This window comes from Anticarsia gemmatalis, chromosome 11 (assembly GCF_050436995.1).
Source record: "Anticarsia gemmatalis isolate Benzon Research Colony breed Stoneville strain chromosome 11, ilAntGemm2 primary, whole genome shotgun sequence".
Classification (NCBI taxonomy): Eukaryota; Metazoa; Arthropoda; class Insecta; order Lepidoptera; family Erebidae; genus Anticarsia; species Anticarsia gemmatalis.
The window spans coordinates 5,675,421-5,684,769 of record NC_134755.1 but is presented as its reverse complement, the minus strand read 5'-3'; the positions used below and the strand labels follow the sequence as shown (position 1 = coordinate 5,684,769).

The following is a 9,349-nucleotide window of genomic DNA, read 5'->3' as shown; positions in this document are numbered from 1 at the left end:
CGAGTAGTATAACAACGATTCCTATTGACGGCCAACGATGTCCGCGACTGGCTGTGGACATCCGCTCGTAACTGACTTGTCGAAATGGTTAAGAATGTGAGCCGGTGTGAACTAACTGCAATCACCTTACTGTTACCGCTAGTGACGAACGCGCGCAAGGATCGCAGCGCAGGAGTTCGGCGCGCGCGATTTACATATTCAAAATTTGGACTGCGTTCTATAGAACTGATTTAAAAAAAATCTAATATTTCTCTTTTTTAATACGGAAATATAAAAAATATTTTTATGAGTTTTAAGAGATAATATAAAAAATAAAGCAAGGGCAACTACAGATAATGCCTAAGTGAAGTGATTTGAGCTTTATGGTTGTGAATAAATTTTAATTAGGACAAGGTGAGTAATTATTTCCTATCAGTATACTATTTTTTTATACATAGAAAAGGCATCAAAAATCCAAAATAAACCTCCCGTAAAATTAAATAAAACGGAATAAATAAAGAAATCAAAAATAGTTATTCTTATAAATATTCCTAATTCTTAAATATTCTTCTGTTGCTACGTAAAACTAAGGAAACATATAAAAATATAATCACATATTGACTGTCTCAGTAAATTACAGCAATTGTCAAGTGGCATTATTTTATGACTGCTATACAGAATCACAAACAAACAATGATTATTACAATTTGCAAGAAAAAACAAGATTGGACATAATGTTTGATGGAATCAAAGTTTTCGTATGAAATTCGCATGCACGAGTTGTAAACAGAGTTAGAGATATCGCGTTGAGTTCTATTGTGGTGAAATTGTTATGGCATTGGTCTCGTCGCCATTAATCATAATGAATACTGATATTATGTGGACATTTTTTGTGTCGTCGTACGTACGCAATTAGGATTATTCGTAAAATCACTGATAATAAAATAATGGGTACTAAAAATGTATGTTAATTATCGGTATAAAAATATAGCTATATAAATATATTAGTTATTGAATGCAGAAAATTGCGTGCGTTTCAAAAAAGTTTAACGATTTGATCGTGCCGGTTTGATTGTTTTAATCTCAGATTCTATTTCCATTAAGGACAATTCTAAAAGTTGTTAAAATTAAAAAAGATAATTATAGCTTGCAATTTTGAATTAATTTATCCGATATATCTTTTTGCACTTATTTGGCCAAGAGGCGAAGAAATAAGGTAAACTAACTTCGCTTATTTCTAAATTATTGGTCTACATGTAGAAAAAAGTATTTTCTTTTTTCTAGCATAGGTATCTAAAGTCTCAACAAAAACGTGATAATTTTTTTTTTGTCCAGATAATATGCAAAGACAAATTTTGATACGCATGTTTCACGTTACTCCTAATAAAATGTTTTGAAAATAAAACAAAGCATGTCTCGCTGTATAATATTATATCGCCCTGATATACATCACAAAGAAAAAGACACCGTACATTTTGTATTGAAACGAAATATATTTATTCTGAATATCGTTTTTCAAGTATAACAAATCGTTCGCGTCCTATTTCAAAAAGCTGTTTAAACATACTCTGAATGAAAACATGCTAATTAATTTTGCAAGTGTGGATTATGATAGCGTATTTATTTCGCAAGAAATCATGCATTTATAAGTGGAAAATAGGTACGAATATTTTTTCTACGTATTCCTACTATGCTAATGGAAGATCACAAAAAATGATTAATGAGTCGAGTGATCAAAAAAATAATCTTTTGATCGGAATATAATACACATGTTGCTAAAATACAAAGTCCGTTAAAACATTCGTTTCAATTAGAATCTAAGCCTGGTAGACCCTGAAACGTTTAAGTACTTCTCAAATATCCTCAAAACATTATTATTTTATCGCAGCCTAACGTTAATCACTGCTGCCTCTGTTTTCTACTGACTAAAACTTTTCAACGCCACAAGCCTCAAAATCATGTCAAGAATCTATTGTTCTGGTTTTCGGTAATCCGAGATTTGTACCCTGTATTCCTGTAATCTACAGTCAGGTATAAACCGTTGTACTTAGACAAACGTATTCAAGCATTTTTGTACCAATCAGTTGCACTTTAGACTTGATAAATAAGCATATCTGAGTGCTTTTAAATATAGCGTAATAACAGACCAATTAATGAACATACAATTCTAGGAGGTTTCCCTTGCTTGAGAGCTATTTGCGAGGACGGTATTTAATGTGGACAACTTCTAAGCTCCTTACATTCTTAGCTCCTTAATACGTGCCATGGCAACTGTAAGGAAAATCATACGATTATAATGTTTGTTTACATATAGCAATTTAAAACAGTGGCCGTGAGTTTAGTGCTTTGGAAAATCTGCATTTGCATTGGAAAAAATAGAAGGCTTATAACCATTTTAAATATTTCTATACAAATACGCCCGGTTTCACCGGCTCTAGATAAGTATTAGGTATTAACTTATCAGACGGAATGACAACAGGTGTTTTCATATATAGGTATGTTGTAAAATGAGCTATCAGTTCGGTAATCTGACGGTTTTACATAAAAAGCTAAAAAAACTGGCCCCTGAAAATTATTTACCTATTAGAGAGTATGACCAACGAATGTAATAGTAGAGTTTTGACTCAAAAACTGCATTTTCCACTGACTAAAGGCCGTTCTCAGTTCATAGGCTGTTAGGCCTAGACTATTGATGAGATGTTAGGAAACAACTTACCGTTTAGTTGACTAACTTTTGAACGATCTATACCGATAGTTTGTTGACAATGACGACAAAAGAAGGGAATGGTATCATATCCGAACAATACAGCGATTTTCTACAGTGGCCACTGTATTATTGTATCACATTCGTGTATTCATAATAAATTTACACTAATATTATAAAGCTGAAGAGGTTGCTTGTTTGTTTGAACGCGCTAATTTCAGGAACTACTGGTCCGATTTGAAAATTTCTTTCAGTGTTAGATAGCCCATTTATCGACGAAGGCTATAGGCTATATATAATAGGAGCAGAATACTAGTAAAAAATGTTACAAAAGCGGGGAAAATTACGACCCATTCTCTCTTATGTGACGCAAGCGAAGGTGCGCGGGTCAGCTAGTATAAAAATAAAGTGTAGTTTTCTCAAAAAGCACTGAGCAAAAAGTGAGCCTATATTTTTTTTTCAAAATATATGTAATTGACCTGCGCAGTCGCTTAATAAGTTTTAATCCCTCACACCTAGATGATGTCAGTCTGTCAGTCAACTGAATTCAGGAAAATCTGTTTAGTCGTTTATCCCTGAGAATGTGACAGATAGTTTTCACATTCAAATCATTAGTATGAACCTCGGATATTCGACAGTTAACTTGACAATTGTAACAAATCTTCTCTCGAATCATCGCATTGATTTATGTTGGCTAAACTGTGACAATGGCGAATTCAAGTTACGTCACGAGCCTAAAGCATAATAAAGACATCAGTCACGGCCATTTTACAAACTAAATATAAAAATACGTTCGCCGTTCACTATTTAGTTACTTTCGATATAATGCTGTCACAAAACCTTACTTCATGGACTTGTTAGCCACTAAATCTTATTATAAAAGCAATTACTTTATGACAAGTATCCTGTATAATCAAATACACGTACATGAAGTTTGTACGTCCTTATTCATTGCATTCTTTTACCTAAACCTTCGTCGTATGGACCTTCACTTCACGTTTAGTGAATAGTTAGCCTTTATCTCGGGTCATGTGATTTTAATAATAGTTAAATTCTTCAGTGTAGTATTCTTCTAGGTCCTAGCTTTTTCGACTTTACGATAAATAAATAAAATATATACAGGTACAAATTACAATACTTATTGAATAACATTTTCATATACAAAAAGCGAAACCAGACGGTTTCGTGGTGTGCGATGCCGGATTCAAAGATAATGAATAACCGAAAAACTTACATACTACTATGTACATATGTTAAGAGATGCGCAGATGTTTCGTCCCTTGTAAATGGTAGTCGAAGTCCATAATATATTAAGAACCTATGGTACACATAAATATCCAAACTTCTTTTTAGTTCAACTGGTCATCATACCAGCTGTAGCAAAAAATCCATAGCGTCAAACCACTCATTACAACTTTTGTTCCGCAGATCAAAGACATCACTTGCCTTTGTTGCAAATATTTTTTTACATAAAATTTTCAGAATAATACTTAAGTGATTTTTTTCTGCAATTATCTGAACAATGTGAAATCGTGGGAACTCCCTTAAATAAATACTCAATGTAATTATCATTAAATGTCAAGTGTTCTTATAAGAATTAGTTGTGTAGGAACAAGCGAGGCGAAACGACAAACAAACTGAAACAGTTAAATTATGATAACGTCAAACATTATATTAAATTACGAAGAATAAAAACAGGAAGAAATTTATTTTATTGTAAGCGCTGTGGGTGAAAGTGAAGTGAAATGAAGGCTTGTACTGACTTTGTAGCAGTTTGTGGCATATTGATCGAGTAAGTGAGATTGTCGCGCAGTGGTCTGGGGTTTAAATCCCGGATCTGTATCTAGATTCTCTACCACTATCGACAACTGGCTAGCTATCGAGAAATTTTGTATGAAAACCTGATCAGCGCCTCTAACGGGGGTCGTAGGAACCATTTTGGCAGTACATTTTAGATGTCAAACTTTCGATACTTAACAGTACCGATGTAGAGAATCGCGATATTTATGTAAAGTAAGTTTAAGTTTAAGTACAGTTAATACTGAAGTTTGTCTGAAAGTAAGGGAAAGTAACTCAACCATAACCCTTGAAACAGGCCATCTTGGCTGATATTAGACCATGAGGAAGTAGTATAAGGTAAGTATTCAATTTGGATACTAAGGAAGAGTATTCAATTGATAATTATGTTTCATAAAATCGGTTATTACTTTGCCTTCATACCTAAAATAAATTTTATCCAACCTTGAAATGTTGATGATGACTTTATTTTTCTTCACGTAAAATAATGATATCGACTGGGTATCATCGGTTTTATAATGGCTAAACATTAAAAGAGGATCTTCATGTATTTATGAAACATAAGATATAATTAATTGATAAAAAATATTAAATCATAAAGTTCGTCTAAATCACGACTTTACTGAAAATCGTATGTACTTTAACTTATGTATATTAAAATTTACTTTGTTTTAAGGAAGGAAAGCTCTTAAATCATTATACTTAGTTAGTAATGTGGATCTCATATTTAGGTACGTGAAAACCTCTTCTCAACTAATTTAGTAACATTATAAATCTACATAAATGCATTAATAGAGCCTTTTGAGAGCTCGTACTTAAGCTTAGCTAAGACAAAGTTGCACTTTCGATTTCTCTGCGTCCACTTTCATATTGCATACAGAATGCGAGACGGCAATGTTACTTTACTTAAAATATGTTTATAGGTTAACCTTTCCTGACTTTAAAGGATTAACACTCTTATTTGAGAAGCCATAAGGTAGTTTTTTTTGTGTGGTCAAGTGTCACAGATGTACGAAGGATTTTAGCAAGGTTTTGCGAGTGGTTTAGACAACCGCCGGTACTTTGTAACCTCCGAAGCATGGAACAAGCTGTCGAAATTGCACTAAGCGGCTAAATTATCCATGCTTCAAGTTCCTTATCACTAATTGTTTAAGCGCAGCTAGCAAAGATACTCAATGACGCAAAAATAATTATCACGCCTTTTTTTTCTATGTTGAGATTTAGTTCGAGCAAAAAATATATAGATAAACGGAACTTTTTTCTGATTACAATATGAGTGGTATACCGGTTTGGCAATACTGCAATACGAAGTCCAGTGCATAAACTTTTGAACAAGATGAATCGCATCTACAGAGAAAGAATGACATAAAATTTAACCAACATCGAGTCGCCCCTATTCTACTAAACGTGCGATACTGTCCAAATTATATAACCAGTTGTAAAATACAAAATTATTGAAGTCTTTAAAAACTTTATTACGGAAGATATTTTATTATTTCTATTTACAGCTTAGTTAATATTTTCTCTGATCAATAAAAAATGAAAAATAGTTAATGATCTAGAAGATTTGCAATAATTTACACTTCCTACAAAATGTACAGTCGGCTAGAATACTTGAAGATTTTCATTTTTCCTTAGCAAAAATTCTTATCACCCGAACTAAATCAGTTATATGAGTACACCGGTTGTTTCTGACTGTAATAATTTCAAAGCGATGTTTACGATTGTTGTTGAATGTTGATTATGTTTACGTCCATGAATGTAAACATAAAAATAACTACAGCATATACTGTCAACAAGATTAAAAACATAAGTACTTCTTCACGGTGATAAACATAAATTTAAGCGCTCGATTAACCACCTCTGAATAAGTTTCGGTTAACATATTACGTGTCATTTTCATAGTTGTTTTCATACATTTGCTATCACTTTATCTATCGATTAGGTTATCCGACATTTCGGCTTTGCATTGCATGAGTGTCATCTAACATAATAAGAGTATATCATGGGCATTACCATTATTATACATTTTTAACGTAATTTCTTGACGTTTCGGTACACGTTGCACTGGCAGTGCAAGCTGAACGCAAATAAAGAAAAATAATGCATGTAGGTACCAATAAAACCATACCTGCGACGACTATTTGAATTTTGAGAATCACACGGAATAGCTGTTCAGCGAGGCAATCACTAAATGCAGTCATGCACAAAACGACAAGCGATTCTTTGCTTTATCCTATTTTCCGAGTAATACTAAAGCATTGCTAGAGTAGATCGTATCTCCTAATGGTGGCGCGACCTTGCGAGCTCTGTCATTCTATTGTTGCCCAACTTAACATACCATCATGTAGATGTAATTGCACTACGATTAATTGTCCGGGATGAGGTATTATCTTCTCATATTTTTATTATTTCGCTTGATTCTGAGGTTGAACAATGCGCTGTTGATAGATTTGTGATAAGTTAACCCACTTCGGATTCAAGGCGAATTGTGGTGATTTATCAAATGCTTGTTGAATAGCTTTTAGTAATAGAAACGACAAATACAGTGAGACAAGTTAGTAAGGAGCCACTAATAAAATAAAACTAGTACATATTCTCAAGTTTAACAAAATAAAATCTTCGTAGAAACAGTAGTACCTATACAAATTACAATGCATCAATCGTATACAACTCAATTGTATCATAACACTATTTTAAAACTGGTCCTCATTAGCATGTTCGTTTGTAAATTTGGAAAGTACTGAATTTAGTTCTCACGATTTTAAATATCTATTACGCACGAAGCACTTTTTTCTGCACGGTCAAAAGTTCATCGCAAACTCGTATGACGTCGTCTTGATCAATATTTAGTCACATCGGCCAGTTCTATTGACACTAACAAACGATAGAATTTTGATTAGAGTGGCCAAGTGAGGGTACAATTTTACTTGTACACTTATACATAAATCAGTGAAAGCATAATTTCTGGAAGAAAATCTGAGGGCTATTTATTGCTTCTACAGCATCAATTGTATGAGCTACTAATATAAACCTCAGAAACATTGAGAGCTTATGAGCGCATGTCATTACGAATATGCGTGTTTCGCAATCCCATCATGATCCAAAGGTCGTAGCCCCAAACTTACTCGTACATGAGGTGAACTATTCGTAATGTAATTACGTATGCAATTACAAACTAAAATTCCTTCATCATGTAATCGTGAGCTGAATTTTATGAGAATAACCTTATCCGTAAATATTTTGATGATGTAAAAGGCGAATGTAACTTGAGTATCATTGCCGTTAGAAGAGCAATTGAAAAAAATTTTTTTTTCTTTCGGCAAATTTTTTTACCACTTCATATTCTATAAAAGGTAGTGTGATTTGTAAATAAAAGTAGGTTTCTAGTCAAAGATTATCATAAACTGTATAAAACAAATAAGATTCAGATTGCTTAATATTTTGTTACCACAATAGCGATTCGCAGAACTCGTATTTTTTGGGTTTTTAAAGCAACCAAACTAGTCCAATACGAGCCTATTTTTAGAGGCGTGAGAGGTGCATCGCACTTTTACGATGCTATTTTTGAGTCGATTGTGACATTTACTGTGCTTGTGTAACAAAATAGTATACTTGATACAATAAGTTTTTGAAGCTTAAATAGGTTGTATATGCGAAAAGCTCTGTGTCAACTCCTTAAGGAAATCACAGTAATACTTACCTATAGGTACACAATATTGCTTGAATATTAAATATCAATGTCTAACCTTCAGATGACAATTAATTCGTTTTATTTCCACGAAACGAATTTGTTTTACACTTTTTTTTTATCTGGCGACAAAGACAACTCCCGCTCTACAATTGATTTCCTGTACCGCGCGAGACTTTTCAAACTTGTATTGATCAAAAGAGGTTGGATATTTTTCCAAGTAGGTATATTTATCATCACCACAAACTGTGAAACTGAAAAATGTAAAACCTGTACTCATTGTAAATTTTTTTTTTTTCAATTAAATATAATTTAATTATATTGTTACAATAACATTTTAAAAACAATTTATTCCACCTTCTTAGAGCAAATATTAAAATACTGTCTGATTCCATCAAAAAAATTCTAAGATGCCATTAAAAGTTTACTTTTAATTATTTTCTTAAAACTATTTAATGGCGTTTTTATTATTATTTCTCGATATACCAACCAGTTACAATGTCTTTAAAAAATATTTAGGTAAATCTTGTTGGATGATGACATGCAATAAAATATCATTCGTATGTATGTGTATGGTATGAACTTACTTTAATCGGTACTCATTTTATATGTATAAATCTGTTCAGTACCTTGTAAGCTACGTTAACTTGATTCGATACTACAAGGTGCACCTTGTACATAGCATCTAAGAAATATAATTAATCTTTTGACTCGCACGTACTATATCGCTGATTGCAACTTTTAGAATTACGTAAATGAATTACCAACTAAGCCCCGTTGGAGTTATGAGTAGTTATGACTACTTTATGACGCAAGTAACTTCATTAGATTCTAATTTAAAATAGAATTCTCGATAAAAACAAGTTTATTATAACGACTGTGATAAATTGATTTATTAATGTTATGTTAAGTATATTTTTATTTAATATAATAATTATATAATAATCTTGTATTTGCATTACTGCTGAACTATACGCAGGGTGAGCCACGGGCACAAACTAGTTTAGCTATACAATAATGGTTCTAAAAAAAGAAAACATTTGCTTGAAAGTAATGGGTCAGATTCTAATAATCTTAAGTTTTTTCATAATCTAAAGTCCATTTAAGTTTCTGTAAGTAAAAAAAATAATTAGATCAAAGTCCACGGCAATACTTAGTAACGACTTTGAGTTTCAAGG

General features: G+C 32.5%; 1 protein-coding gene across 1 annotated transcript in view; it reads left to right on the top strand.

Annotated features, from left to right (window-relative positions):
• Positions 1–57: 57 nt before the first annotated feature.
• The window catches only part of LOC142976827 (lysosomal proton-coupled steroid conjugate and bile acid symporter SLC46A3-like), a 31,419-nt gene continuing 22,127 nt past the window's right edge, over positions 58–9,349 (top strand). The window contains exon 1 of the mRNA XM_076120398.1: positions 58–393. The gene's annotated coding sequence lies outside the window, so the exon portion shown is untranslated. The remainder of the gene's footprint in view (positions 394–9,349) is intronic.